This window comes from Ambystoma mexicanum, chromosome 3p (assembly GCF_040938575.1).
Source record: "Ambystoma mexicanum isolate Mex_15411 chromosome 3p, UKY_AmexF1_1, whole genome shotgun sequence".
In the NCBI taxonomy this organism is placed as follows: Eukaryota; Metazoa; Chordata; class Amphibia; order Caudata; family Ambystomatidae; genus Ambystoma; species Ambystoma mexicanum.
This window is the reverse complement of record NC_090925.1, coordinates 660099519-660117453: the sequence shown is the minus strand read 5'-3', so window position 1 is coordinate 660117453 and position 17935 is coordinate 660099519.

Below are 17935 nucleotides of genomic sequence, written 5' to 3'. Positions count from 1 at the left end.
CCACTGTGAAGAGGAAGATCACTTCTGAGGAATTCTTGACTCTTGGTTCTTTGGGTATCACTACTAGAAGGAGGGAGATCAGTTCCAAGGAATACTTGATTTTTGGTTCTTTGGGTATCACTACTGTGAGGAAGGAGATCCCTCCTGAGAAATACTTGACTCTTGTTTCTCTGGGGATAACTACTGTGATGAGGGAGATCACTCCCAGGGCATACTTGAGTCTTGGTTCTCTGGGTATCACTACTGTGACAAGGGAGATCCCTCCTCAGGAATACTTTACTCTTGGTTCTCAGGGTATCACTACTGTGACAGGGGAGATCGCTACGGAGGAATACTTGACTCTTGGATCTTTGGGTATCACTACTGTGAGGAGGAAGATCACTCCAGAGGAATACTTCCCTTTTTGGTGTAGCTCCTCGGCACTAGCCATGCTGTGGCAGTCTCTGCCAAGTTAATGCACCGAATGGTCCACCTCCTAGAGATCGTGCAGCGACTGGCTTCTTCGGCTCGTGGATTAGACTTGGTTCCGTCCCATCTCACAGAGAGCTTCTCCGTTTCCTTCTTGAGGTACACTCTTCCGAGGACCGACTGACTCTTGTCATCTATGTTGATCCGGGTTTGAATTTCCCAGACTGGTAGCTAACAATGCGACCCCCCCCCTTGCAGTTCCAGTTAGGGCCAGGTCAAAGTTCTTAAAACCTCACCCAAGACTCTCTTGGAGTCAGGCTCATAACCATCATGAAGACCAACATTAGAATGGGACTATTTACTTGGGACTATTTAACTTGGGGGGGGGGGTTCAGCCAACATGGAGGCACACACATAGCTCAGTAACAAGGACTGAGCAATGCGGTCTAGTCTTTTGGGTGTGGCACCTGGGACTACTTTACCTGGACTACTTTGGATGTGGCAGGCCTGAGACTATTTTACCTGGTCTACTTTACCTGAGACTATTTAAACCACACCCAAACAGCAGAACATGCTTTGCGTTATTCTGCTGTGGGCAGCGTACCACTCACTGTGTCAATTTTTTTGATGCCAGTTTACCTGAAACCAAGGACCTGCAGAGAGAGAAAGAACACTACTAAACTTACCTGGAACCGTATCCTGTCTTCAATTCATTGCCGACTTCAGTTCCACTCACCTGAAGGCCCGAACTCCATCATCCGGCACCGCATGCATCCTGGAATGCCATGACCTGGAAAGAGGAGGAAGAAAGAAAGCATTAGTAAGCGTTTACTCACGTTTCCTTCCGAATGAAGAAAGCCACACAATTCTTACCCGGGTAGTCATCTCCTGGTCAGTATCATTACTGGTAGATTACGGTGCTCAGCGAAGAACATCGCAAGCTGCAAGGAGAGAAAAGACACAGGTTAGCAATATAAAAGGCGAAACAGCGCCGCGCATCACGCATTACTCACCAGACAGCATCGCGCACACCGCACTTTCGCCTGCCGGCCCATGCTCATCTTCAAACTGCATGACAACTCCAAAATACCTTTCCATACCTAAAAGGAAAGAAGCAAGACATTATTATTCAAACTAAAAGGAGCATAAGAACTGCATATAAAGACTGTAAAGCAGCAAACCTACGGAGTCGCAGCAGGCCTGGATTCCCACAGGGGGGGGCTTGCACCAGTGAAGTAACTTGGTCGCTGCTCGCCCCACACATCTACGCGCCCCTGCCACAAGGAGCAGGACGTAGAATCCACCTTCTACAATATTAAGGTGAGGAGAGGGCCCAAGGGGGAGGAAGGAGTTGAGGCCAAGGGAGGTGGGAAAACATAAAGACAATCTGGTATTGAATCCAGCTCTCCTATATTGCAGACCCATCTTTAACCAGAGGCCTTACCAAGGGACCGGGAGAGGGTTTTAGAGTGCAAATCATCCAACCAGGGCTGAGTGGCATCCCCGTGGATACCAGGTGAGCATAACAGAACACAAAGACTCAATAATATTATCCACCTGGGCGTCATGGAGACTTCAGAGACTGACCAGTTAGTTCAGTTATTGGGACAATTACGCACTGAAGTACATTCAGCCAGGCAAGAAACCAATGCTCTTAGGAGGGATTTGATTGTTACTAAGGATCGTACCGATGAAATAAGTAGACAATTGCTCCAATCACAGGCAGGACAGACCCCATTGCCTGGTAACATTCCACCAGCACCTGTACAAACTTCTATCAATCCAGTACAAATAACCCTTCCTGGGACAGTTCCTTTAGCTCCACCTGAACGATTTACAGGGCACCCCAAGAAGTACGCAACGTTCATGAACCAGTGTCGTCTTCATTTCCTTTTCAGACCTGGGGCTTTTCCTAACAACCAAGCGTGGGTTGCTTTTGTTTTGTCATATCTGAGCGGCAGTGCTGCGGATTGGTCGGTACCATTGGTAATTCAGGATGGCCCGTTGTTACAGAATTTGGGGGTTTCCAGATGGAAATGGAAACACTCTTTGCTCGTTATACCCAAGGCCAAACATTAGACAACGAACTTTTGTTACTCCGTCAAGGAAGTCAAGACTTGCTTACTTATATAGCAACATTTAACAGACTAGTCGTTGAAGCTGGGTGACCTGAGGAAAAAAGGACCACACTTTTCATCGGGGTATACGAGGGGAACTAAAGGATGTCCTTGCTCAAGTGGTTAACCCACCTAAAGACTGTGGAGAATTAATCAATCTTGTGGTGCAATTAGATCAAAGGTTATAAAACCGAAAAGGGGACCGGATAAGGTTAGACAATCAAGCTGTGTATGTCCGGTCAAAGGATAATGTTCCACGTACATTGGGAAAAACGGTAGAACCCATGCAAATCGGAGGTGTACGGCTCCCTTTAACTGAAACTGAAAGAGACAAGAGAAGGCAACAGCAATTACGCTTATATTGCGGAAAATCAGGCCACTTCCTCAAAGAATGTCCAGTGAAACCACCAAGGAGAACTGTTGGAGCCACAGAGAAGGAAGATAATAACAAGGAGTCAGAAAACTACCAAGCCCGGCAAGCGTAGAGGTCCGCTTGTGGAGCGAGAAGGATGAGCCACAGACCTCACACTTTGCATTACCAGTTATTTTGATCAATCACCAACAACCGTCTCGGATGCATGCTGTCGAAGCATACATAGACAGCGGAGCAGTTGGGAATTATATAGACCAAGATCTGGCAGCAGAGATGGGGCTTCCCTTATGCTGTAAATCGACTACTGAAAAAGTTACTACTGTTGATGGGACAGAAATAGCTTCCGGACCAATAACCCAATGTACAGCAGCACTAACCCTACTGTGCCAGGATGGACACCGAGAATCTATTACATTCGATCTCATCAAAGCTCCTCAGTTTCGACTAATCTTAGGGATGCCATGGTTGGTAGCTCACAACCCTCTAATAGATTGGCGTGCCAAGAAGTTGGCCTTTTCTGATGATTGTGCTCGCACCTGTTATTACCAAGAAAAGGGGATAACAGACATATGTACATCTGCTACTCCCAGTACGGCGGCGATTTTACTAGGTGTGACTAGTACTCTACCAAATGAATACCAAGATTTTCAAGATGTGTTCCAGAAAGAACAAGCAAATACTCTACCACCGCACAGGCCCTACGATTGTCATATTGACCTCATACCTGGTGCGCAAATTCCGTGTGGCCGAATCTGTGCACTTACTGAACCAGAAAACCTCAGTTTGAAATCTTATCTTGATCAGTACCTGGCAAATGGATTTATCCGCCTGTCTAAATCACCGGAAGCCAGTCCCTTATTTGTCATACCGAAGAAGGAAGTAGATTTGAGGACTTACATCGACTATCGCGCATTAAACCAGATTACAGTAAAAAAACATTATCCAATGCCCCTTATTCCTGAATTATTGGATCAAGACAAAGACGCCCATATCTACACCAAACTGGACCTTAGGGGGGCGTACCATCTTGTTCGAGTGAAGAAAGGAGACAAATGGAAAACCGTCTTTCGTACCAAATACAGCTTGTATGAATACCAGGTAATGCCTTTTGGAATTTTGCAACGCTCCCGCTGCATTCCAGTACTATATGAATGATGTTTTGCGGGAGTTCATCGAGGTTTGCACCCTGGTTTACATTGCAGAGAAGACCTTTCAAGAACTTAAGAAAAAATGAATTTCTGCTCCAGTTCTACGGCATCCTCCCAATATAGTTGAAACAGATGCTTCTAGCATGGCTATGGGAGCTGTTCTCTCGCAAAGGGACCCAGGAACTGGCCAGTTACACCCTGTGGCCTTCTGGGCACATAAATTCTCACCTCCCGAACTCAACTATGCTATCACAGACCAAGAACTCTTGGCTATAAAATCAGCTTTCAAGGCATGGCGACACTATCTCCTTGGTGCTAGACATACTGTCACAGTCATAACTGATCATCGAAACCTGAAATACCTAAAAACATCAAAGGCTCAATCATCCCGTCAACTGTGGTGAGCTCTTTTTTTTGCTGAATATGACTATGTGATCACCTACCGCCAGGAATCCGAAACGGAAAGGCTGACGCCTTGTCCCGCATGGGTGTTGATGAAAAGGTATACATAACTCCAGATCCAGTAGCCATCATTCCAGAAGACAAACTCACGGGGTTTACAACAACATTGACACAGGGTGAAATCCAAAACAAGATCTAACTCTTAATGGATCCCACTTTCTCACAAGAGTGGTGTACTCTAGAAGAACATTACACCATTAAAGACCAGTTACCATATTTTAGGAACCGTCTATACTTGCCAAGTAAAGATTTACAAGAGCTGGTTATTTCAGGTTTTCACGACTCCCTGATTGAAGGTCATCCTGGAATTGCCAAACCTCTAGCTAAAGTAAAACAAAACTATTGGTGGCCCACATGGCGTAAAGACATCATACAATTTATCCAATCTTGCGGTGTGTGTGCACAAAACAAGTCCCAAAAGCAGAAACCAGCTGGTCTTCTCCAACCATTGGAAATTCCTCCCACACCATGGCACACATTGTGCCTTGATTTCATTACAGATCTACCTCCCAGTCAAGGATTCAACACCATCTTAGTAGTTGTAGACTTGTTCTCTAAAATGGCACACTTTATTCCTTTTAAGGGTCTTCCAAATGCATCCAATTTAGCAAAAGTATTCCTGGAGGAAATTGTACGGCTACATGGCTTTCCATCGGTCTTGATCTCAGATCGAGGTAGTCAGTTTGTATCCAACTTCTGGAGGAAATGCTGTTCAATGGCCCAAATTGACATTCGACTATCCACAAGTCACCAACGTCAAACAGATGGCCAAACAGAAAGAACAAACCAAACCCTCGAGCAATTCTTACGTTGCATGTTACATCAAGTGGAAAGAAATTGGAAGGACTTGTTATGGATAGCTGAACATGCCTATAATAATTCTTTACACACCAGCAATGGACAAACCCCTTTCTGCACTATATATGATAGACATCCACGTACATCCATGTACTTCAGAATTGGATCTCCCAACCCCTTTGGAAATGCCAGTGGTTAAAACACTACATACAACTATTTCCCAGGCCTTCAAAGAAGCAGCAGAACATTTACTTCAAGCCAAGAACAGACAAAAGAAATTTGATGACCATCATCGTAGTAAAGCCCCCGACTATCAAATTGGAGACAAGGGGCCTCATTACAACTATTGCGGAATGGGTTTAACAGCGCCGCTAATGGTGGCAGTGCAGGTTAAACCCATTCCACAATATTACAAGGTCCCCTCGTGGGACCCGCTCTGGATGTCTGGTTTTACCAGACATCCAGAGCGGGTCCAGCGAGGGGACCAGGGAGCTAACAATGGGCCAGTCGTAATCGGCCCATTGTTAGCTCCCGCACCCATTCCCATTGAGCCCTATGGGGGCTCAAATGGGAATGGGGAAGGACCGGGCCCGGGTTCCCTGTAGGAGGAATTACCAGGCCCTCCAAACTCGGAATGGCCTGGTAATTCCCCATTCAGGGAACCCGGACCCGATTTTGGAGGCAGCCATGGCGCCAATAGCACCATGGCTACCTCCAAAGTCGTAATGAGGCCCAAGGTCTGGTTAGCATCAAAATATGAGCCCATAAAAGGGACTTGGACTTTTCGTACGCGATATCTGGGACCTTATTCTATTGAATCCATAATAAATCCAGTGGCAGTTAAATTAGCCCTTCCACCCACTATGCAGATTCATCCTTTGTTTCACGTATCACTCCTGAAACCGGTACAACCCGGTAATCGGGTTACAACACCACCAAAACCAGTATTAGTTGACGGAGAACCAGAGTTTGAAGTAAAGGATATCCTAGACTCAAAATACACCAGATACAAACTATAATACTTAGTTGATTGGAAGGGATATGACCCTCAAGACAGATCATGGGAACCTAGTGAATACATCCATGCACCTCGCTTAATTTAAAAAGTTCCATCAGAATTACCCAGCCAAACCAGGACCAGGCAGAAGTGCCACAGTGAGTGGGGCCTTCGATGGGCCTTATTCCTTGCCGAATTCAGTTTCGTGATCACTTACCGATCAGGTTGTAAGAATGGTAAGGCAGATCCTTTATCCCGAATCGGGATGGGAGAAGCATATTCGAACCCGGAACCCGGACCTATAATTCCTGAACAAAGAATTCTTGGGATAACTACTCTACAGACCTTAGAAGATATTCATTTAAAGATCCAACAACTTTTCGATTCAGCAGCCCTGCAGGACTGGGTTAAAAAGGGCCAAGATTATTCAGTTTTCAATGACCTACCTTACTATCAAGGGCATCTATTTCTACCACACAAGGAACTACAAGAACAAGTCATCTCCAATTACCATGAAGCTCTGATGGAAGGGCACCCAGGTATTGCAAAAACTGAATCTAAAATTAAAAGACAATTCTGGTGGCCCACCTGGCGAAAAGATGTAAAGTCATTGGTACTGTCTTGTGGCATCTGCGCCCAGAACAAATGCCAAAAGAAGAAACCAGCTGGTCTTTTACAACCTTTAGATATTCCACCCACACCATGGCACACTTTGTCTTTAGACTTTATTACAGATCTACCGCCATGTAATGGATTCAACACCATTCTAGTTATTGTGGATCTTTTTTCCAAGATGGCCCACTTTATTCCTTTAGAAGGATTACCTTCTGCTTCAATCTTGGCCAAGGAATTTCTCGAAAATATTGTTCGATTACATGGATTTCCTTCCGTATTGATCTCTGACCGAGGTAGTTAGTTAATTTCACAATTTTGGCAGAAGTGTTGTCAATTGGCACAGATCGACGTGAGGTTATCACCAGTCACCATCCCCAAACCGATGGTCAGACGGAGAGAACCAACCAGACTCTTGAACAATACCTACGTTGCATGCTCCACCAAACCGAAGGTAATTGGAAGGACATTTTATGGATTTCTGAATACGCATACAATAACTCTGTACATTCAGGAACCGGACAAAGCCCCTTTTATAACATATATGGACATCATCCTCGAACCTCAGAACTAGATTCGCCCCAGCATTTAGAAATACCGGCAGTAACTCATCTGCATTCTACTATCACACAAGCCTTTAAAGAGGCAACAAAACATTTGAAACAAGCAAAAGAGAAATACAAGAAAAATGCTGATCAACATAGAAGTGAGACCCCACCATATCGAATCGGAGACCAAGTTTGGCTGGCTACAAGACATATTCATTTAAAAGGAACTCAGACTTTTAATCCTAGATATTTGGGACCTTACACCATTAAGCCCATTATCAACCCGGTGGCCGTCAAATTAGAATTACCCTCTAATATGCGGATTCATCCTGTCTTTCATGTTTCACTTCTAAAAACAGTTCAACCCGGGACAAGATTAACCAAAACAACTTGACCCCATCCTAATAGATAGAGAACCTGAATTCGAGGTAAAAAACATCCTGCACTCTAAAATAGTTAAATCAAGACTTTTTTATTTAATCGACTGGAAGGGTTACGGACCACAAGAAAGGTCATGGGAACCTAGTGACCATGTTCATGCTCCTCGATTGGTGAAAAAATTCCATTGGGACTTCCCAGACAAGCCAGGGCCAAGGGGAAGAACAACTTTAGGAGGGGCCTTGCGGGGAGTGCTGTCATGATGCCTACCACCCGGCATCTGGATCGAGTCCATCAGCCCCGGGAGCAGGCATCCAGATACTCATTAAAACTCCAACAGCCCCGGCTGGGGGCTGTTTGGATTCAGACCTGGCACCTTAGGCGCCAGGCTCATCATAGAAATCAGTCCTGGCGCCATAGGCGCCAGGCTCATAGACTTTACTTACCTTATGCAGACCATGCTGCAAATGAGTCCAAGCCAACGTGAGGCATGGATGGGACTATTTTATTACAGGGACTATTTTTCACTCGGGTGTGGTTCTGGGGAACTTCTTACCTGGGACTACTTTGCAGGCTATTTAAACCACGCCCAAACAGCAGCCCATGCTTTGCGTTGTTCTGCATCCAGCAGCATGACGCTCACCGTGTCTGCAAGTCAGCATCTAGTCTTCTGCCACGCCCGCCTCGAATCCGGAGCTCCTAGACAAAAGGCAAAGAAAGGAGAAGAGGTTAGATCACAGACATTATTTGATTCCTTACCTGATTCCGGGCCCAGCACATCTCCGAGCCTGGAAAGGACATTATTTCAGAACGCGTCGCTTCGCCAGCAGCAGCGCCGCGTTATACTCACCAGTCCACTGCATCTTTCGACTCGGCGCTGCCTCCATCATTTTCTTCGTCGAAACCCAGCACCTGGGGGGAAAACAAAAGGAATAACGAGGTGAGCCGAGAAAACCAACAAGGACAATCTCTTTGCCACCATAGGCTTACCTGCTTTACCACCAGAGGTATTATTCTTTAATTTGCCGCATCTTCCTATGCCGCACCTATAAAGGGAGAGAAAACAGCAAGTTAAACTCATGCAACTTTTACCAGACAGTGTTTGGTAATACAGACTCTTACCTGAACGCCATCAGCTGCCTCCAGGAAATATTCTTCTGGACCCAGCTGCAACCTAACGAGGGAATGGAACAAGAGTGAACATCGGACATATTGAACTCTTTGAACTTTATAGAAACTGGAGTCAATATTCCTCCGGAACTCCTCCAGTACCTTCAACCCAGTGAAGTAACTGGTATCTACGCGCCCCTGCATGCCATGCCGGATGGAGAGCTCATCATTTAAAAACATAAGGTGAGGTTACCAAAAGGGAATATCGGAGGTGATTAGTGGGGAGAACGAGAACTGTTGGGGGGTCATCACTAAAGTCCATGGGTGGCTAAATCCCTTTCTCCACTTGCAGGAGAATACTTCTACGAGTCCAGCAGACAAGATTAGGCGGGCCAGTCCAGACTGTCATCTCTTCACTACGCATCACGTTGTGGAGACTGCAGCTGTCCGGTTCCGATCGACGCCCCTGTGGGAACCAGGTGAGCGTAACAGTAATCTCAATGTCCATCATCCTTGCCTGTGCGGTAATACTCATGCCTCCTTGGTGCCGCTTCATCACAGTTCTTGAATAGTCTCTTGCATTGATATTCTCAATGCTTCTTTGAATCTTTTTCGTCTCAGTATTGTCTAATCTTGAAGGTGCATCAAAAGATACTTCACAATAACACAAATTGGGTAAATGGTTTTCAGTCGTCATAAGCCAAAAAGCCACTGAAGCCTCACAAAGTTGTGAGCCAGGTTAGCAGTGCAGAAGAATGCCACACCATTGCCAGGTCTGACAGAGCAGAAGAGATATATCTTCCAAATGTATGTGTACCTAGGGTTGATAGACAGGTGCATAACATTGCACCACCCTGTTAGGCAGAATCCAGTGCAGTTCCCTTGGGGAGCACTACAGAAAATTAAGACTACAGGTATGAGCAATAAATCCCATTTGGTATCAGTCCATACCACACAGATTTAGTTGTTAGCTGTGGCTAAGCAGTCAGAGTTATCTCAAGAGGGAGATGAGCAGTATTCAGGGTTTACACAATAGGGTTATAATACTATGGTACAAGGAAACACTGACCAAAGCTTTGTATTAAAAAGAATATATATATATATTTATTTTACACACTTCTAAGTTAACACATTAATCACAGTTCTTAAAGCAAGTTAAAATCAGTCAAGAAAAGTATACACAACTCCCCAGTTAAATTGTAGACAAGTTTGAGCAAGAGTGAAAATTGAGCAAAACGGCACAGTGAAAACCAAACACAAATGGCACTCTAATAATTTCTCACAAGGGAGGCAAAGCACAATTTATACAGAAATATCTTCTTACACCCCCCTAGCAACACTTCCCATAGGTTTGTGAACAAGTTTAGGCAAGGCAGTACTTTAGCATGTATAATACTTAAATGAACCAAGCAAAATGGCACTTCACAAGTTTAATAAGTGGGATGAAACAGGTGGTTATAAGAAGTAGGTGCACCAACACAGTTCTAGTTGAGAAGCAATATAGAGAAGGCAGTTCTAACAAATTTAGCCAGAGTCAATAGGCCTGTGCCAGAGTCAGTGGTACAGGGCAAAGGGCCCAGGAGCAAAATGTTCTTGTAGCTGCAGTCAAGTCTTTGGTTAACGATTCGAAAAGGTGGATGCAGAAGGTGAAGGACAATGCTAGAGGATAGGGGCGGCAAACCCAACAGGTAGGTAAAGGATTTAAAACACCTTTAGCACTGCCCCGCGAAAAGGGAGGCCTGGCAGAACAAAGTACCTTTAAATGTATTTTCTAACATTGACAAACTTTTTTGAGATATCATAGGCCTGTACCTTCGCGACCAAATCGGGGTTACTTGGTGATTATTAGCCTTTTTAGGGTTTTTGTCTTTTGTGGTTGGTTCTTTGTCGCATGAGTGTAGGTCACTACGGAGACACTGGGTTCCTCTACTCCGTTTGTAAACTGTAGGAAAAGTTGCAACTGTGCCTGCACATATTTGCGCCTAGATAAATTACTGGTTTATTTCCTTTTGCTATGAATGACAAATTCAAAAGTTCTGTTGTATTTGATAAAGTTTTTTATTTTGAATTTTCAGCCCCTCTTGGATGACACGTGTGTCGGCGTACAACCTGCGCCTTTTTCAAATCCGAGCCTTTAATGTGTCATTACGGTTCACACAAAGAATAATGTTCTTGTTGTAAATGAAGCACTTTTAGTCTTGGGCTCAATCCCACCTGAAGATTCTGATGTTCACGCTACAGCGACGGGTTTCCTCTCACTTGGGGCTTTAAACCCGACGCTTGTAGCGCGAGCATCAGAATCTTCAGGTGGGATTGAGCCCAAGACTAAAAGTGCTTCATTTACAACAAGAACATTATTCTTTGTGTGAACCGTAATGACACATTAAAGGCCCGGATTTAAAAAAGGCGCAGGTTGTACGCCGAAACACGTGTCATCCAGAGGGGCTGAAAATTCAAAATAAAAATCTTTATCAAATACAACAGAACTTTTGGATTTGTCATTCATAGCAAAAGGAAATACAGCAGTAATTTATCTTGGCGCAAATAAGTGCAGGCACAGTTGCAACTTTACCTTGAAATGTAGAAGTGGCTCCTGTGGTGGCGGTTGTTCCTGGAAGTTCCTGCAGTTCAGGAGATCCAGCAGAGGAAGAGAGACTCGTCGTGGAGGAAGGTTCGAGTTACTGCACTGCCCAGGGATGAAACAAGCCCTGGTGCTGCCCAACAAATAAAATGTACGCTCCTTTAAATCACGGTCCGGGTGGACGGGTGCCTGGCTATCCGGTCTCCGAGTACAGGGTACTGGCGATTCAACCAAGGCAGGTTCAGGAAAGCGATTGACAAACTGGTTGGCCCCACCAGTTCAAGGGAAGAAGGCTCTTGCAGATGAAGATCTTCTCTCGTCGTGTGGAGAAAAGTGGTGAGACGCTGCAATAGGGCTTCACCGGTGGTTCAGTCATTTCAGATGTCTTTGGTTTCTCTCCTCTTCAGCTTCTTAGTTCCAGTGGCAACGTCTTGCTCTTCGAGTCCTCAGGGACCTGCTTTTATGCAAAAAAGATCCCCATTCATACAGCCTAGCTGTCACTCACACAGTGGAGTGGTCCTCCTGGCAGGAGACCCTCCAGCCTATCAGGGCAGAGTGCGCCATGGGTTGCTGAAGCAACCCTGTCCAGGGGTCCTACTCTCCCTCTCACACAATGGATCCACCCCAGACTCAGTGGCGCCGAAAGGAGGGCTTCTTGGCAGAGGCCCGCCAAAAGGACGAACAACCGACCTGGGTTAGGAGTTTAGAGAAAGACACGAGAAAGAATTTATATGAAAGTTCTGGCAAATAAAACCTACCGGAGTAAAGTTAGTATAAAAATAAACCAGCAGCAGCGCCGCGTTATACTCACTAGTCCACTGCATCTTTCGACTCGGCGCTGCCTCCATCATTTTCTTCGTCGAAACCCAGCACCTGGGGGGAAAACAAAAGGAATAACGAGGTGAGCCGAGAAAACCAACAAGGACAATCTCTTTGCCACCATAGGCTTACCTGCTTTACCACCAGAGGTATTATTCTTTAATTTGCCGCATTTTCCTATGCCGCACCTATAAAGGGAGAGAAAACAGCAAGTTAAACTCATGCAACTTTTACCAGACAGTGTTTGGTAATACAGACTCTTACCTGAACGCCATCAGCTGCCTCCAGGAAATATTCTTCTGGACCCAGCTGCAACCTAACGAGGGAATGGAACAAGAGTGAACATCGGACATATTGAACTCTTTGAACTTTATAGACACTGGAGTCAATATTCCTCCGGAACTCCTCCAGTACCTTCAACCCAGTGAAGTAACTGGTATCTACGCGCCCCTGCATGCCATGCCGGATGGAGAGCTCATCATTTAAAAACATAAGGTGAGGTTACCAAAAGGGAATATCGGAGGTGATTAGTGGGGAGAACGAGAACTGTTGGGGGGTCATCACTAAAGTCCATGGGTGGCTAAATCCCTTTCTCCACTTGCAGGAGAATACTTCTACGAGTCCAGCAGACAAGATTAGGCGGGCCAGTCCAGACTGTCATCTCTTCACTACGCATCACGTTGTGGAGACTGCAGCTGTCCGGTTCCGATCGACGCCCCTGTGGGAACCAGGTGAGCGTAACAGTAATCTCAATGTCCATCATCCTTGTCTGTGCGGTAATACTCATGCCTCCTTGGTGCCGCTTCATCACAGTTCTTGAATAGTCTCTTGCATTGATATTCTCAATGCTTCTTTGAATCTTTTTCGTCTCAGTATTGTCTAATCTTGAAGGTGCATCAAAAGATACTTCACAATAACACAAATTGGGTAAATGGTTTTCAGTCGTCATAAGCCAAAAAGCCACTGAAGCCTCACAAAGTTGTGAGCCAGGTTAGCAGTGCAAAAGAATGCCACACCATTGCCAGGTCTGACATAGCAGAAGAGATATATCTTCCAAATTTATGTGTACCTAGGGTTGATAGACAGGTGCATAACATTGCACCGCCCTGTTAGGCAGAATCCAGTGCAGTTCCCTTGGGGAGCACTACAGAAAATTAAGACTACAGGTATGAGCAATAAATCCCATTTGGTATCAGTCCATACCACACAGATTTAGTTGTTAGCTGTGGCTAAGCAGTCAGAGTTATCTCAAGAGGGAGATGAGCAGTATTCAGGGTTTACACAATAGGGTTATAATACTATGGTACAAGGAAACACTGACCAAAGCTTTGTATTAAAAAGAATATATATATATATTTATTTTACACACTTCTAAGTTAACACATTAATCACAGTTCTTAAAGCAAGTTAAAATCAGTCAAGAAAAGTATACACAACTCCCCAGTTAAATTGTAGACAAGTTTGAGCAAGAGTGAAAATTGAGCAAAACGGCACAGTGAAAACCAAACACAAATGGCACTCTAATAATTTCTCACAAGGGAGGCAAAGCACAATTTATACAGAAATATCTTCTTACACCCCCCTAGCAACACTTCCCATAGGTTTGTGAACAGGTTTAGGCAAGGCAGTACTTTAGCATGTATAATACTTAAATGAACCAAGCAAAATGGCACTTCACAAGTTTAATAAGTGGGATGAAACAGGTGGTTATAAGAAGTAGGTGCACCAACACAGTTCTAGTTGAGAAGCAATATAGAGAAGGCAGTTCTAACAAATTTAGCCAGAGTCAATAGGCCTGTGCCAGAGTCAGTGGTACAGGGCAAAGGGCCCAGGAGCAAAATGTTCTTGTAGCTGCAGTCAAGTCTTTGGTTAACGATTCGAAAAGGTGGATGCAGAAGGTGAAGGACAATGCTAGAGGATAGGGGCGGCAAACCCAACAGGTAGGTAAAGGATTTAAAACACCTTTAGCACTGCCCCGCGAAAAGGGAGGCCTGGCAGAACAAAGTACCTTTAAATGTATTTTCTAACATTGACAAACTTTTTTGAGATATCATAGGCCTGTACCTTCGCGACCAAATCGGGGTTACTTGGTGATTATTAGCCTTTTTAGGGTTTTTGTCTTTTGTGGTTGGTTCTTTGTCGCATGAGTGTAGGTCACTACGGAGACACTGGGTTCCTCTACTCCGTTTGTAAACTGTAGGAAAAGTTGCAACTGTGCCTGCACTTATTTGCGCCGAGATAAATTACTGGTTTATTTCCTTTTGCTATGAATGACAAATTCAAAAGTTCTGTTGTATTTGATAAAGTTTTTTATTTTGAATTTTCAGCCCCTCTTGGATGACACGTGTGTCGGCGTACAACCTGCGCCTTTTTCAAATCCGAGCCTTTAATGTGTCATTACGGTTCACACAAAGAATAATGTTCTTGTTGTAAATGAAGCACTTTTAGTCTTGGGCTCAATCCCACCTGAAGATTCTGATGCTCACGCTACAGCGACGGGTTTCCTCTCACTTGGGGCTTTAAACCCGACGCTTGTAGCGCGAGCATCAGAATCTTCAGGTGGGATTGAGCCCAAGACTAAAAGTGCTTCATTTACAACAAGAACATTATTCTTTGTGTGAACCGTAATGACACATTAAAGGCCCGGATTTGAAAAAGGCGCAGGTTGTACGCCGAAACACGTGTCATCCGGAGGGGCTGAAAATTCAAAATAAAAATCTTTATCAAATACAACAGAACTTTTGGATTTGTCATTCATAGCAAAAGGAAATACAGCAGTAATTTATCTTGGCACAAATAAGTGCAGGCACAGTTGCAACTTTACCTTGAAATGTAGAAGTGGCTCCTGTGGTGGCGGTTGTTCCTGGAAGTTCCTGCAGTTCAGGAGATCCAGCAGAGGAAGAGAGACTCGTCGTGGAGGAAGGTTCGAGTTACTGCACTGCCCAGGGATGAAACAAGCCCTGGTGCTGCCCAACAAATAAAATTTACGCTCCTTTAAATCACGGTCCGGGTGGACGGGTGCCTGGCTATCCGGTCTCCGAGTACAGGGTACTGGCGATTCAACCAAGGCAGGTTCAGGAAAGCGATTGACAAACTGGTTGGCCCCACCAGTTCAAGGGAAGAAGGCTCTTGCAGATGAAGATCTTCTCTCGTCGTGTGGAGAAAAGTGGTGAGACGCTGCAATAGGGCTTCACCGGTGGTTCAGTCGTTTCAGATGTCTTTGGTTTCTCTCCTCTTCAGCTTCTTAGTTCCAGTGGCAACGTCTTGCTCTTCGAGTCCTCAGGGACCTGCTGTTATGCAAAAAAGATCCCCATTCATACAGCCTAGCTGTCACTCACACAGTGGAGTGGTCTCCTGGCAGGAGACCCTCCAGCCTATCAGGGCAGAGTGCGCCATGGGTTGCTGAAGCAACCCTGTCCAGGGGTCCTACTCTCCCTCTCACACAATGGATCCACCCCAGACTCAGTGGCGCCGAAAGGAGGGCTTCTTGGCAGAGGCCCGCCAAAAGGACGAACAACCGACCTGGGTTAGGAGTTTAGAGAAAGACACGAGAAAGAATTTATATGAAAGTTCTGGCAAATAAAACCTACCGGAGTAAAGTTAGTATAAAAATAAACCGGCGGTATCTTAGAGGCTGTCACCAAATGTGGTAGCTTCGAACAATGGGAAAATCCCATAGGGAAATATTTGCGGTCGAATATTTTTGGCAGGAACCACTGCCACTAGCCAGAAACATTTGAGAGAGGGACTGTACGGCAACCTCTCGAAAATGAACATAAGGGAAAAACTATTAACCCTTGCCAGTACCTCCATAGTAAGATGGGTTGTACTGGTTTTGTTCATAAAGATTGACTAGTAAAGTCAATGGGTACTTTACATGCCCTGGGAGACAGTAGTCAGTCCCAGGGTATGGAGTCTATGTTTGGGGGTCGCTACAACACCCCTGTGTCACTGAACGGAGGGTGCTGTGTAACAAATATGAATAAAGATGGTTCCTATGAGGGTGAGAAAAACCCCATAGACATTAAACACAAAAGAATAGCCTAGAACACACATCTCAAATATGCCTAAGAGTGGGAAAAAGAGTCACACTCTTAGCAGGAGAAAAAAACAAACCATTCAAATCCAGCAAAGCTGCTGAGGGACTCTATAGGTAAGGGAAATTAGCCATAGAATGAGAATTCACCCTAACACTCGCCTCCCTCCTCCCCCAGGCTAAGGGACAGGAGGATCTAATCCACTACTGGATGAGTCTCTTACCTCTAGTCGGTTGTAAACATCCTGGAGAGACCATCAGCATATTGGTGGTGACATCCTGACCTGTGCTCAATGGTAATATCAAACCCTTGGAGGCAGATTGACCATCTTAGAAGTTTTGGGTTTTCCATTTCGATGTGCATCAACCATCTAAAGGGCTGGTAGTCTGTTTGAATAATGAAAGTAGATCCATACAAGTATGGTCTAAACTTCTTTAAAGACCACACAAAGGCAAAACATTCTCTCTCAATAGTTGCCCACCTTGTTTCAGGTTCCTTCAGTTTCCTACTGATGAAGCAAATGGGGTGCTCCCTACCTTTCTCATCCAGTTGACTGAAGACTGTACCTATACCTTTATTGGAAGAATCTGTCTGCACAATGAAGGGTTGGTGGTAGTCAGGAGCTCTGAGAACTGGAGTTTGACAAAGGGCTTTCTTCAGGATTTCAAAGACCTGATTGCACTCTTCATTCCATTTGAACTTTTTAGGGAATTATGGAGAGGGGATTACATTCAGAGGAGAAGCTATAGATCCATAGTTCTCAATGAAATTCCTGTAATACCCAGTGAGGCCTAGGAAGGCTCTCAATTGGGTTTGAGTAGAAGGTGTTGTCCAATTTTGCACAGCTTCTATCTTGCTGAGCAAAGGCCTTATTTCACCTCCTCCTACCTCATGCCCAAGGTAGACCACTTTATGCTGACCAATTTGACATTTGCTTGCTTTTATGATCAGATGGGCCTGTTCAAGAGCCTGCAAAACATATCCTAAGTGGTCAACATGTTCTTTCCAAGTAGGGCTGAACACTGCAATGTCATCCAAGTATATCATGCAGAAGTCCTCCATCCCATTCAGAACCTGATTAACCATCCTTTGGAATGTAGCAGGTGCATTCGTTATTCCAAAAGGCATAACTGTAAACTGGTATAAGCCAACTGGGGTGGAGAATGCAGTTTTCTCCTTGGCATTGTCAGTCAGGGCTATTTGCCAATAGCCTGACGTGAGATCAAATGTGCTGAGGAACTTGGCTGAACCAAGTCTATCCACCAGCTCATCTGTCCTTGGCAAAGGATGGGCATCAGTCTTAGTGGCTGCATTTAGGGCTCTATAGTCCACACAGAAACTCAACACCTTGGATCCTGCCTTTGGTACTTACACAGCTGGGCTAGACCATGGACTAGTAGAGGGCTCTGTTACCCCGAGATCAAGCATCTTGTTGACCTCTCCCTTGATGTGGGTTCTTACATTCTCTGAAATCGTGTAACCCCTGCTTTTGACAGGTAAACAGTCACCAGTATTGATATCATGCTGGTCCCAAAGGGTCAAGCCTG